We start from the raw sequence: 15,201 nt of genomic DNA, 5'->3' as shown, positions 1-15,201 counted from the left end.
CGAGACGTACCTTCGTCTTGGGGCACGGTCGTGAGCAGAGAGCAGCTCCTAGACGCTCAGGGAGCGGACGGCCTTTGTCAGCGGATGTCTCAATGGTTAGCTGAGCAAGACTCGGCGGACACCGGAACGACTGACGGACGGCACGACTCCTATCTTCTGGGCGAGGATGGCATCCTGTTCAGACACATACCCTAGGCGGATGACGATGACGGCTCATCCACATTCAGAGTCGTGGTGCCACGGAAGTTGCGTAAGTCTTTCATACGTTACTTTCATGATTCGGCCTTGGCAGGTCAAAGCAGTGGCAGGAAAACTGATGAAACGTTGTGTCGTGTTGCGACATGGCCAGGAATAAGGCAGGATGTAACTAAGTATGTTCGCACGTGTCCCGTATGCCAGAGAGCAAAACCTCGTGGTGAACGAAGGTTCCCACAATTTGGCGCCCAACGTTAGGGGCCTTCCCCGTTTTCTGCTTCTCTTTTTTTTTCAGAGCCGCTGACAAGTCGTTGCACCGGGGCTGGGAGGCCGTCTGGACCCTAGTCCGATGAAGTGTGCCCCGGCGGTGGGTCCGTCGATGAGTTTCCGGTACCCGACACACCGGGCACAGGAGGCGCCTTTCTTCTCATAGCGGGAGGATGGATCATTTAGATGGCGGTCTGTGAGCAGCAGCCCTCGGAAGGGCGGAGGAGCCCTCGTAGGGTCATCTGAGCGTAGAGGACGAGGTTGGGCGGTTCAGCGGGACCGGGAAGCCCAAGCAATAGGTCGTCCATCCGACACGACCGTCCACGTTGCAACGGATCGCGTGGTGGCCGTCGAGGTTCCAGCTGGTGTCCTGTGAGTGTCAGAAGAGTGACCGGCACCTGAGGGTCGAGGGCCCGCGGACCTCTTACGTTGAGGAGGCATCCTAGTCTGAGAGGAAAGAAAGGGGAATCCGGTGAGAAAGCAATTTCAAACCGTGAGAACCTGAAAAGGTTCTCCCCCAGAAGATTATAGCTGAGGACTGCGAAACAGAAATCACACTAAGAAAGACCAACTATACAAGAGCACTAGGATTTAGCGACTAGGATAGTGGCAGCTACGTGCGCCGCCCGCGGGGACGCAAACTGTAGCGACTGGAGCGTCCGGGAACGGGATCCTGGTCCAGGTCTTGAGGGGGAAGCTGACCGTCTGCTTCTTCACCCTCAGGATCTCGGAGGTGGTAAGTCTTCAAGTCCGAGATATGTATTGGCCCAGATTCTTCGCCCGTGTCACAACGACGGAGCCTGTATGTGAGGCCGGAGGAGCACGCACTTACCTCGAAGGGGCCATCCCACCTATCTGCGAGTGAAGCTGCAAAGCCGCGTGCGGCATCACTTAGCGGGTGGGTCCGTCGAAGGACGAGGTCACCGACGCTGTAGGTGAGGTTCCGTCGACCTCTGTTGTACTGGCGGGCCTGGTCCAACCGTGCGACGTCCAGATTCTCACGAGCCGTCCGAGCTGCATCGTCCAGTCGACTACGGAGTTCCTCAGCGAATCTTGAATAAGGAGGCTGGGTACTGCCATCCTGGAGGCGTAGAGCATTCTCCACTGGAAAAGGTGCCTCTCGTCCCAAGTTCAGGAACGCCGGGGTGAAGCCTGTAGGTCTGTCTACTGTTGTCCGTGTAGCGAACGCCAGTTCAGCCAGGCGAAGATCCCAATCACGGTGGTGCTGACTAGTAAAAGCAACCAACATAATTTTCAGGTTCCGATTAACACGTTCGGTAATGTTAGCCTGAGGGTGATATGGGAAAGTCTTCTTGTGCTGAATGCCTAAGACAGCGCAAGAACCTGAGAACACCTTACTTGTAAAGTAGGTAGCGTTATCTGTGATGAGCTGAGCAGGAAACCCGAACCGGCAAAAGGTGTCGAGTAGTCTTTCCCACACTCTCTGGGAAGTCAGCGTCCTGAGAGGAAACAGCTCAACCCATTTCGTGAAATGATCAGTAACCACAAACAAATACTGGTTACCTCTAGGACTACGGGGAAAAGGTCACATCACATCACAAGCAACTATCTGCCAGGGCCTATTGCTCTGAATAGGCTGTAAGCGCCCAGGGGGTAAACCACCACGAAAAAAAAGCTAAATCACAAAATTACAAACAGGCACTCATACTCGTATCAGCAGAAAACGGGGAAGGCCCCACGTTGGGCGCCAAATTGTGGGACTCTTCGTTCACCACGACAGGAACCCTAGACTCGCTCGCATCAACCGCGCATGGGAAAAGCCACAAAACGGGTGCCACTCCCAACCAACCTTGTTTATTCTCCGACATTCCAGACCGCATTTCCAGCGCATCAGAACAGGTTATCTCCGCCTTGGCTGCGTGGCAGCCACTCTTCCACTTCCCCGCTGCGCCCGCGCTTTTATCCCCAGCAAACAACTAGTGCCCCCAAGGGGCTACATCCCTATTGCTACCAGCGCCCCCACAATGTAACAATAGACAACTGTATTTCGACCTGTGATTGGCTAGATACTTCAAAAAGTGGGTGGAGCCTCAGGTATAAGTACGTCCGATTAATGGCCAGACTCCCTTTGGCATACACGGCACTGCTAGCCACAGTGCCGTGTATGCCAAAGGGAGTCTGGCCATTAGGAGGAGCCTAAAAAAGAGGCTCGACCTGTCAATCAAACTTGGGCGCACTTCATTGGTTACCGTTTTCCATGGGCGCTGCCATGACACCAAATTTTCTCCAAGATGGAGGATGGTGCTTGGAGCGGCGAAGCGGAGATTTCGTGACAAAAAATTTTCACAGACTACTTTAATTTCATACTCCGAATATGTATCCTCATGTACGCATCTTCAAAATCAGCTTCAAGTTTCGCTCCGCTATCGTTATTTACGCGAAAATGGGATGTTTCGTCGTAACATTAGGCCTAGTTAAGACCGTGATACCAAGAAAATAGCAAGAAGGACGACCCTTATACGTAAGACTTTGCATTATATAACTGCATTTTATTTATACATACATCTTTGCTCATTTTTTATTCGATCTACTTACATTACGTGATTTAAAACTTCATACCGGCAGTCGTCTGCTACGAAGAAGCGCCAATCATTTCTGCCAGCAACCATTTCTGCAATTCTGAGCCTTCCCAACATGCCTCTCTCCATGCAGATGGGATAAAAGTGGGCGCAAAATCCGTCGTTTTGGTCTGTCACCAGTGATATCCACTTCAATCCAAATCAATCGAGTTTCTCCAAAATGGTGGCACCCAGTAAATAAGGGTGAGGTATAAGTACTGGATGGATGTAATAATAGACAACTGTATTTCGACCTGTGATTGGCTAGATACCTCAAAAAGTGGGTGGAGCCTCAGGTATAGGCAGGTCCCATTAATGGCCAGACTCCCTTTGGCATACACGGCACTGTGGCGTAGTGGAGCGGTGCGACGCCTGGTGTCAAACAACCCCCTGTACAGCGGGCAACACTGAAAATTGGTATTACACACTATTACATCGGAACTTTGTTATTTTAGTAACCATATTATTAGTCTTCCTGTTTACCTATGCATTCTGAAACCCCTGTTAACAGTTTAACCTGTCAACCCCTGTTTTTGCGAAGTAACCCAGCGCTGGCCGCTGTTCGATGGAGGCTCTCCCTACTTTTCTGCTGCGCCTGCGCGCTCCTTCTGTTCGCGGCCTCTTTCGAACTCTCTCTCTCTCTCTCTCTCTCTCTCTCTCTCTCTCTCTCTCTCTGTGAACCTCTGTGAACAAACAAGTCCCGACGCTGTCTGGCTTCTTGAACATCTGACACATTGTTTTCAACGGCTCAGCATTTCATTTCAGTTCGCTTATTCGTTTATCCTCAGATGTGGATCGTTGTGTGGATTGCAGAGGCGGATTTTATGGTGAATTGTGATGTCTGGCCCAGTGTTATACGCATGCAATGTGGTTGCCGCCATATGTGTCAGGAGTACGGATTCATTTCGAATACCTACTACAGTGTTGCCCGTAATCTTTAATTGTAATTTTCTAATTAATTGCACCGTCAATTGGAATGAAACTTGCGCACTTTTTGTCATGGTGGCTTGGACTATCGAATAGCCACACTAAATGACATTTGATCGGTGCTGCTTTACAGCACCTTTAAATACGACGGGAAAACCTGTAGATGCACTTCCAGACACTTAAAACTTCACGGAGCGTCTCATGCGTCTACGAGGAAAGAATTTCGCGGGCTTCCAGTTAGCAGCTCAGGTGACAATGCCGTATTGCTCCGCGCTGCGCACTCGCTGACGGCGAGACGCCGGCGTCCTTGAGCCTGCCACATTCATCCGAGCAAAACGTTACGCCCGAAAATTGCGATATCATTGTTGGATCGTTTAAAAACGATAAATGTGTGCTTCGCTGAAGACATGTATCGTCTTCCATATTTCTGCTAGTATAATCGTGACGTGGTCTGAACAAAATATTTCATTTTCAGCGATATTGCTCTACTCATTCCTGGAAAAGACGATGGGATAGCAACGGTTCATGTGCCGCTACGGAATCCGCCTTTTCAAAAAGAGCTGGCGCCACCGCGCGGCTAACCCGCAAACTAAAGTGGTAGGCATGAGTGCAGCGCGTGAGCATGTTCTCTTCGTATCCACGATGGACATGGAAGGCTATTTTCGTTCTGATATTAAGACGGCTGAGCCCTAGGAAGCAACATCGTCTACTTAGGACACTCACTGTTTCATTACAAGCTGGAGGAAGATCGTAAGCAGTAAGCAGTCTGTGGCGCAGCAGCGAGCAAATAGAAGCAAAAGCGCTGGATCTGCTACGTTCACATCAAGCGAAGAAGCGATTTCCACTTACGAAGGGAGGAACATACAGTTGCAACATTGATGTCAGTGAGCTGCGAAATCAGTTTTGTGCAACTTTTTAAAGCACGTCACTTTTTATGCCTGTCGCTGCTGAGGAAAGGCATAAACCGTACGTTGCCATTAAGATGTGAAGAAATGACGTTGATCGTGCACGACGATTTTTATGGTGCTGCGCCGCTAGGATATACAATTATCTGTACGGTTTATCGGCGTTGGGGGAGAAGAAACGTTGTTCGACCTTCTGCAGTTTTGCATGATTGTTGTTGTGCCGGGCAGTTTTCGATCCAGGGAAAAAAGGGGGGACGGAGCAGAAGGCAAACATAGGTGCGTATGTTCCGTGTCAGTAGGCCAGAAAATGTTATTTTGTCTGTTTTCACGTGATGTCGTCTGAGATATCATATGTATGTATCGCCAGGAAATAAAAGTCCGTACTGCCTTTGTTCTGCTGAATTAATACTGGTGAGTAAGGTACCGCAGCAATTGAAAAAGGTCTATTGAAAAAGCTGTTTCACGCGTAAAACTTGTGTACCAGACCGCGAAACACAAATTTGTAGCAAAGAGTTGCGACCACAGTTGTGGATAATTGTCGTGGGTCTACAACGCCCAGTCCGCGCCCAAATGCAAAATAACTAGGATAATGCAGAATCCAAGTCTCCAGGCTCCGGGTTTTCTGGTGTGGGGCTACGTTCCCAGACTTGAAAAAAAAATCAGTGCCAGACCCTGATCTTCGTGCCAGTGCTGTCCGTTGCAGCACATCGAATGCTGCTTCACGTGTCTTCGTGCTTCGCCACACCGGCAAAACAGAGCCACGAGCTGCTCCGTGTCTATACCAGCTCTCACCAACTGCCCATAGAGCCCATAGTATAGCTAAATTCACACAACACTGGGCACACGACCAATAAGAGTGCAGCGATTGCTCCCTCAATCCTCCAATCAGAAGTCTTTCCGCCTTGCTCGCAGCCCGACCGGTTCTGGCTGTTGCTGACTTCTGCTTTCCATACTGGCCTGTACCGGCTACCCCTCACCTCTAAGTCTACTAGCTTTCATGCACGTCATAAAGTTATTCCGTGATTCCCAAACAACTGTGAAAAGTGTCGTAATGAACAGAAATGTATTTATACTGACACAATCGGCAAGTTGACACATATACATGCACTGAGCCTACTGAGTCCATTGCGTAGCGTTTCCTAGCACACTGGAACAAAGTTCAAACTTGCAAAACACGCATATCGACACAGCTTATTCCCAGCAACGAACAACTGTCACATACTTGCGCACAATTACTTGATCATCATGTCCTTGCCTGCTACACGTCAAACATAAAATGCTGCTTCATGAATCGTATTTTCTTGTCACCGCTATGCAGATCTGACGGCACTCGAACATGTTCATCGAGCCAGAATTCACGACAACACTTCAGTTTGAAATCCGACTGGCTGTTCGTAGACCGATGCTTGTGGCGAGAAACAGTACAACACGATCAAAGACACCATAATACACGGATAAAACGGCGATCGGCGAACGCACTTGCCTCCCAACGAAAGACACCGGCAACGCGGCGGCCACCGTTCAGATTTCAAATGAAACCGCCGAACGAGAACGCAGCACGCAGGCGAGGAAACGCGAAGTGCCGTTTTCAAATTCTGGCAACCAATCCGGACACGCTTGTGGCGTCCGACCAATAGAGAGGCACGGATTGCTCCGTGCGCAGTAACACGCATTTTGATACAGATTTTGCGAGAGCTGTGGGGGGCTGCCTATACCAGATCGTTTCGGCATTCTGCCGCGCGGTGCGCAGCGGTCTTGCGCATGCGCTCTACGCATTTTTTTGAAAATGCGCATTGGAGCAGCAATGAAAAAGTGAAGCTCTGGTTCCGTGGGCGCCGTTCCGTAAATTTACGGTCTTTTTTAACAGTGCATTGGAAACACACGTTTTTTTACTCATCACATATTTTTTGTATATCAATTTCCATAATTCCCATGGTGACACGGGCGGGATATTAATAACGTTCTAAACCCAATAGCATGACAATTTTTTAAACCATAAAATGAGCACAGATATGCTTTTAATCAAGTGTAGACACACACTTGAAAACAAACAGACAATTGCTCTACATTGAAGAGATGGACAGATTTTGCACTTATTACCATAAGTCATCGGAAGATGTGATAAAAAACTGCTTCGAAAAAGAAGAGCCTCGAAATGATTCCATTATCACTGCATTTCAATGCGTCCGTATTCGGAGATATGGTACAAATTACAGAATTGAAGGTGCAAGAATTTATATGCCGAATCTACAATAGTTATAAAAATATCTGCACATCAACATCGGAAGGACCACTGGGATTGATGGGGGAGTTTTCGAGGTCGGCTAACGAAGAATTGAAGTACTCAGCGCCAGATGTAACCATAATCATTGCAAAGGGCATTGCATTCATCAAAAAAGCAGTGAGGTGAAATTATCACATACAAGAAGTCTATATCGCACGATTCATTATGGATTTGTTGAAATTACATCTAACTATTGACATGGAAAGTACATTAAAAAATCTTATGTGGTATGATCCGCTACCACGGCTACGCAATTATTTTTTTCTACCAGTTCTTGCAATGATGCCGAATGAGCAGAAGTTCAATATTGCTGCACAAGGGCTGATGTATCATCACTTACTGAAACTCAACGAAGATATCAACCGCGGTGGACCACCGGACGATTTTCATCTAATACTCTCTTGTACGCCATTCAAGAATCTTCATACAAAGAAAGGAAACATCAAGAAGAGATTGTGCAAGTAAGTGGCAACTAACTGCAAGTTACTGAAGTGATACATATTCGGCGAGAACGTATCGATTGCATTAATCAACGCTGGATTCAAGCGACCCATAGTCACTATATGATGCATTCTCAATTCATCAATCAAGACAACAAACGAAAATTTCAGAGTTTAGGGTAAGACAATTGTAATTTATCAAAATAAACAAGTGTATAACAGAAATAATAAATGTAATTTCTTTGTCATCACTATAATCAATTCTATGCATCGCAACGAAAACAGATTGATTGCGATTGTATTTAGCATGGTCAGTTTGTGAACAATGATTGCTGAAGGGTAGTTTCATTTTAAATCGAAAAATGTGTGAAAGTCGTATTTTTTAATTCGCCCAGAAAAAAAAATATATGTTAGAGGACAGCTCAAACGACGCAAATCGCGCCACGTGCAACGCTCGTGCGCCGATTAGTTTCCGCGTGGGAGAGGAGGAAAGTCTGAGGCTGCTTGAGCGCGCTTTCTTCTGGAACGACTTTGACGGGATCTAGCACCGCTAATTTTATGCCTAGGAACTGGAGGTTTTTTTGTGATTATAGGCTGCGCCATAGACACTGTCGACAGCCACCCACAGAACTCTGAGAGTCACAGATTTTCTGTTAAAAAATGCCAAACTTGGCGTAAACGTTCAAAAAGGCCAAAATTTGTTACCAATTTGCTTCATGATGGAACGTCTGAGGACATCGAGCTTAGTGCCATTCGATAGGACGTTGAAAGAACTTTCGTGCTGTATAGAGTTCATTTTTCTATGTCCAGTGCTTTCTGTGTTATTAGCTTGAGAATCGCACATGGTAGGCGAAAATTGCCAATGTTGCATCTCAATTTTCTCAAAAATGCCATCTTCGATTTCCTTGATTATTTTTGAAAAGGTGGCGTCATGTCTCTACTTTAGACCCCAAGTGAGACAACCTTTTATTTGTACCTGAGAGACGCGCAGCGATTTTTTTGGTCAGGCATGGTCCACGAGACTGCAGAGACTGCAACCTTGCGCGCCCCATCCACGAGCACGCGACTTTCAACCTCTTCTTTGCTACAGGTCTCCCGCTGACGGAGCAATCAATGACCGCACTGCGTGAGCTTGTTGTAGTGTCCCCAGAGCATCACTTTACGTTTAAACAATGGTCTCCAAGTTCCGTCAGGCTCATTCAAACCGTGGGAGAGTACATGAGTTGGCTGTGCGCCCTTGACGAGAAGCCCCAGTACGCGAACATACCGACAAAGTAGTGAGAAGAAATGAAGCGCTTCGTAAAGATCTTTATCCAGTAGTAACATCGTAGCTTTTGTTTCAGGTTGCCGCCAGTCCCCCAGGCACTGTGAAAGTCACATCCTTTTCATTGGTAAAAGCACGTTGTGGAAGTTTCGAAAAACGTAAAATGTGCCCATTGCGAGACCCCTGCAGATGATGGCTGCCACCATTGGATTAGCATCATCCGAAAGCTTTACAGGACCTTTCACATGATATAAAGTGACTGGGTACAAGCGCATTTTTTGTCCGCCTAGTATCGCAAAACCACGAGTGGTACGCGAAAATTTTGCATGTTCGATCTTAATTATTTCTAAAACGCCAGAATATTTTTCACGATATATTCCACAGGGGCAGAATTATGCCTGTACTTTGCGCTGCTGGTAAGGTACATTTTCTCTTTTTGGATTGAGACGCTGGGCTACGTTTCCGTGGAGCGATTTTTCCACACAAAGGCGCTCCTCGTTGTTTAGAGCGCGCTTTGCTTCGTCGTTTTTGCTTTGTAATTTATTGCCTATATGTTGCATTTTGTACTTATTTTGCACTTATGGTACGTATGTTTATTTTTTTCCTTTGGAGACGTAGGGCAATACTTTCGTAGGCGCCTTGAGCTTGCTATTACGCACTTTCATGGGAGTCGCACGCACGACGTGTGCGTATGCACGTGCGCTTATTCACTATTCTCCCGCACATGTGCTTGAGGGGCTTGAGGCCATGCACACACGCACGCTATGAGGCTGTCGTGCGAATTAATATTAGGAAGGCAGAACTACGGCCACAGGGGACAGAAAGTTACAACACCTGAGAATACAAATTTGTGGCCGCCTGGTTGCAGCCGTCTCTTAGCTTGGGCGCAATAAGTGATAGTTCCGACGAAGCTGTGCATGCTATCTTTAATTAGTTTTATGCTCCGTAGCATTAGTTCGGAACCACGACGAGTACCATATACAAAGCCCGTAAGACCGCTGTGATGACAGTATGTTGCTGCTCTCAAGTATAACACGTTCGCCCTCCACGAGCTGTGTCAGTGCCACCGTAGGAATCAAAATTTCCGACAGCACAAACGCACAACTCCATGTGCTTGAAGCCAGTCATTTTATATCATGTGAAAGGTCATATCTAAACCTATCGGATGATGCTAATCCAATGGTTGCATCCATCACCTGCAGGGGTCTCGCAATGGGCACATTTTACGTTTTGCGTTTTACGTACTTCCACAACGTTCTTTTATCAATGAAAAGGATGTGACTTTCACACTGCCTGTGGGACTGGTGGCAACCTGAAACAATAAAGCTACGATGTTACCAGTGGATAAAGATCTTTACGAAGCGCTTCGTTTCTTCTCACTGCTTTGTCGGTATGTTCGTTGGACTGCATGGGGCTTCTCGTCAAGGGCGCACAGGCAACTCATATACTCTCCCACGGTTTCCTGACGGAACTGGGAGACCATTGGGTAAACGTAAAGTGATGCTCTGGGGACACTACAACAAGGACAACAACGATGAAAGTCACTGAAAAGATTAGCCAGCAGTAGGGATCGAACTTCTGGATTACCGGTCCAGCGCTCTACCAATTGAGCTAAGCTAACACGCCTCTCCAGCGCCTTTCGGGGTGCGTCATCTGAAGGGACGACAAACCAGCCACTCACTCTCACTCACCCTCCTTTCACTCTTACATTTTTTGCTCAGTCATACACACATTCATACGACTGAAATAGGGAGCCTCCATGGGTCATTAGACTGAAATCGACGCAAGCGGCACCTGTTGAACAAGAGAGAAACTGATGTTCTGAGACTGATGTTGAGGCTTTGTTTGTATCTGTCCCCTTCTAGCCTCAGAACATCAGTTTCTCTCTTGTTACTATAACAAGCTCACGCAGTGTGGACATTGATTTCTCCGTCAGCGGGAGACCTGCAGCAAAGAGGAGGTTGAAGGTCGCGTGCTCGTAGGTAGGGCGCGCAAGGCCGCAGCCTCGTGGACCCTGCCTGACAAAAAAAATCGCTGCGCGTCTCTCGGGTAAAAATAAAAGATTGTCTCAATTGGCGTCTAAAGTAGAGACGTGACGCCACCTTTTCAAAAATAATCAAGGAAATCGAAGATGGCATCTTTGAGAAAATTGAGATGCAACATTAGAAATTTTCGCCTACCATGTGCGATTCTCAAGCTAATAACACAGAAAGCACTGGACAGAGAAAAATGTACTTTATACAACACGAAAGGTCTTTCAACGTCCTATCGAATGGCACTAAGCTTGATGTCCTCAGACGTTCCGTCATGAAGCAAATTGGTAACAACGTTTGGCCTTTTTGAACGTTTACGCCAAGTTTGGCATTTTTTAACACAAAATCTGTGGCCCTCAGAGTTCTGTGGGTGGCTGTCGACAGTGTCTATGGTGCAGCCTATAATCACAAAAAAACCACCAGTTCCTAGGCATAAAATCAGCAGTGCTAGATCACGTCAAAATCGGTTCAGAAGAAAGCGCGCTCAAGCAGCCTCAGACTTTCCTCCTCTCCCACGCGGAAATTACTCCACGCACGAGCATCGCACGTGGTGCGACTTGCTTCGTTTGAGCTGTCCTCTAACATATATTTTTTCTGGGCGAATTAAAAAACACGACTTTCACCCGTTGTTCGATTTAAAATGAAACTACCCTAAAGCAACGAATATTCCACACACTGCGTGCAAGAATTCTCATATGGAATCAGAGCTGACCATGAAATAGGTTTTACCCGAGTACACTCTGTACAACTTCCGAAGAACAGAATTGAACAACAACAACAACAACTTTATTTTCGGCCTTGGAGAGTGGGGAGTTTCATCGCAACAGGCGATACTCTACCCCAGTGCTTGGTGGGATGGGGGGAATAAAATAACGTGCCCCTTTACAATAACGATCGAAGTCCGATGGTGTCCAGAAATGTCAGAAGACCTTTGAGCGCAGAGCGTTGCTGGGCTGGATTGGGCCAGGGACCAAGCAATTTCGGTAGGGAGAAAGGGCGAGAGTCCAGCTGACGAAGAGACTCGGAGAGTGTGGTTCGGGAAGGTTCGTAGTGAGGGCAATGAAGAAGAATGTGCTCCAGATCCTCAAGAGCACCACAGTGGCAGCAGGTGGGAGAATCAATTTGTCTCAAGCGGTAACGCCACTGAGCTGTAAAGGCCACATCGAGGCGCATGCGGTGGATTAATGCAGCATCCTGACGAGATGTGTTTCGTGGCATGCGGAAAGCGAGCGTGGGATCAACTCTGTTCAACATAGAGGGGGGAAGAATGTCGGTTGTCCGTTGGCGGGAAGCCAGGGGTGTACTAGACGTCGCAGAATTGAACGGCGGTCTCCTCTGAGCAGAACAATACGGGTCCGCTTCCGAGACGAGAGTGCTGCTTCTGCGGCGCTGTCGGCCTGCTCGTTCCCCACGACACCACAATGGGCTGGAACCCCCTGGAGAACTAGCCTGTGGCCTGCGGCGTAGATAGTGTGGTAAGCCATTAACACGTCTGTGACTAGGGGTGCGGATGGGCCTCGTATGCCGGAAGTTTCAATTGCTTGAAGTGCAGATTTGGAGTCTGTAAAGACTGCCCATTCCCGGGGTGGAAAATCAGCGATGTGTTGTAGAAAGAAAAGGATGGCATAGAGTTCCGCAGCTGTGGAGGAAGTTGGATGTGAAAGGCGTCTTCCGTGCACGACGCCTTCGGATGGAATCACGAAGGCTGAGGCGGACTTGTTGTTTCGGGATGCGCCATCAGTATATGCTGCCGTAAACGTAGAAAACTTCTCGTCTACCAGAGCATGAAAATGGGCTCGGAGGACTTGAGGGGGGACCTGATCTCTTCTTTGCAGAAGGTTTGGGAGGAGTACAAAAGTGGGCGGTACCGGTAGAGACCAGGGGGCTTCCGGCGGTATAGTGTCCTTAGTTATGAAGCCAGTGAGAGTCTGGCGTGTCCTCTGCGCTACTCGATAGAAGTCGCTTCCAGGGCGGTATCGAATTTTCCTGAGTAGCGGGTGGCGGGGAATGTGAGCACGCAAACGGAGGTAGTGCCGAGCCGTTTCCCGTTCACGGAGAACTTCAATCGGGAGCTCACCAGCTTCAGCCAGTACTTGTCGTGTTTCAGCCATTCTTGGAACTCCGAGGCATCGACGAAGGCTTCGAGCAAACAGAACAGAATTGACAGAGAAGAATCGGTCATTGAAATTTAGAGGCATGATACATCAATCTTTGTTCACAAAAGAGGATCACTAAACTTTTGCGAAAACTTATCATATTTCATGAATTAAATTGCACAGTGTGTATATTTCTCAACCAGCTGGACTAGCTCTCTTGTTCTCTAATTCTTGAGCAACGATAAATGTATAACTGAAAGAATGTCTATAACACCTTTTGACAGTGTAAGTTGAAACAAATCTATTATCAAATGCCATGATGCAAATGGGGGATTTTACAAGCATGACGTGGAGGCGGAGTCTACAATTTTAATCACACAATCCTCGTAACACACATCACACAGACAATTATGAGATAAATTCTAACTGGCAATCAGATTTTGGGAGAAGCGAACCACAGAATTATCATCAGCACAATGAGGACGAGCACCACGCATAAGCACAATGAAATATATGTAAACTTAATTATAATAAGCAAATATTCCTTTTGCAAACTTCATCATTATAAGCAGCACAGGTCACATAAACGTAGATCATTTATCCAATTCAGAAAATGTACCTGAGGTTTCTCGAAGACATACTGAAAAACTATAACCCTACTCATAGTGTTGTAGCTTGCGGGCACTACAAATGGAAAGGGCATACTTTAATTTAGATATTTTTACCTGGTAATGAGGTCAAATGCAAACTCTGTGCCAAAAGATCATTCTCTTGTTAACATTTTCGAAGTCAAAACTGTACACATTTTCTTACAATTTTTTAAATATATAGATTAAAAAGTTGTACATATAGTTAGACATCCATACAAGATATTTGATTGTACATTAAATGCTAAGCTTGATCGAAACACTTCCAGGAGAAGTCTAATAAAGTGGAGACTACGACACATCAGTAAGTGTTTAATTAAAATTTGAATGGGTGCTGCAATTTACGAACTGAGTTGTAGAAAGTGTAATTTTCAGAATACGCAAGCTTTGGCTCGCTGACTTTGACGCACGAAGGGTTTAAATTAGCACAGAAGTCATTTTTATCACCCTGTTTTCTTCCTATAAAACCGTTAAGTAGGTCAGTAAGATACACCATGCGAAGTAATTCACACCACAGAGTCATAATTATCGCAGAAATTGAATTTAAAGTACGTCGCAAAAAGCGACTCTGCGCAACGGCGGTGAAGAGCAGTACCAGCCTGAGATATGCCTAGAACCTCGCGCTGACGCTATAAGGAGATCGCTCGCTGATTGGTCTAGAGAAATGTTGTCTGCTACTCCTCTGTCGTCTGCTACTCGGCTGTTCGGAGTTCTGAAAAAGCCTTTCTCCTGTCCCGGTAATGATTCGGCCGCTCCTTCTATCCCCAATTCCCCGGGAGAACTGGCAAAACTGGTTTGTGGCGGCAAAGGGACAAGGCACTGACCCCCTACTGACCGGCGAACCAGAACGAGTTCTCCTTATAATGTCATCGGGACGTGGCATCATACCTTCTCCTCCTGGTAATACCCGGAGTGGCGAGTTGAGGGTGAAGGCGCATACCCATGTTTATGGGAGTTTATTTCTGGGAAACAAATTGTACACATCAAAACCTTTAGCGCCATTTGGTAAAACGACACGATGATAGATGAAGTCACTGAAAAGGTTAGCCAGCTGTAGGACCTAGGCTAACCTTTTCAGTGACTTCATCTTTCATCGTTAATTTCTTAGGCAAATTGAGGCTTTGTATGTATTTGTCCCTTCTATGTTGTTCCAGCCTCAGAACATCAGTTCTTTCAGGTAAAAAGACACACACACTTTCATCAGAGGTCTTAATCTGAACATTTTTTGGACGACCTTCGGTACTCCTTGTAAAGGGGAAACTTCCTGTGCGACCGAATGGCTCATTATTTTTGTGTTTACTTCTTCCCGCACTTCGCGGAAAGCGACTGGCCACCGTGAGGTTTTACCGTCGTTCCTCCCACACACGTGGTCTGGAAGCAGTCACCAGATTCTGGCTCCAAGACACGCAGGATCGGGTTTCTGTGAGCCGCGCCTCGCACATGTCCGTAGCCGACGAGAAGAGGTAATAAATTTTGAGTTCGAAGACGTTGGGTCAGTCGAGCTTACGGTTCTGCGAGGGGTGTTGTCTTGTTATATTTTTGCTGAGTGTTTCGTTTGAATAGC

The sequence above is a fragment of the Ornithodoros turicata genome, chromosome 4, assembly GCF_037126465.1.
Source record: "Ornithodoros turicata isolate Travis chromosome 4, ASM3712646v1, whole genome shotgun sequence".
In the NCBI taxonomy this organism is placed as follows: Eukaryota; Metazoa; Arthropoda; class Arachnida; order Ixodida; family Argasidae; genus Ornithodoros; species Ornithodoros turicata.
The sequence above is the reverse complement of the archived record's forward strand: the minus strand, read 5'-3'. Positions refer to the sequence as shown.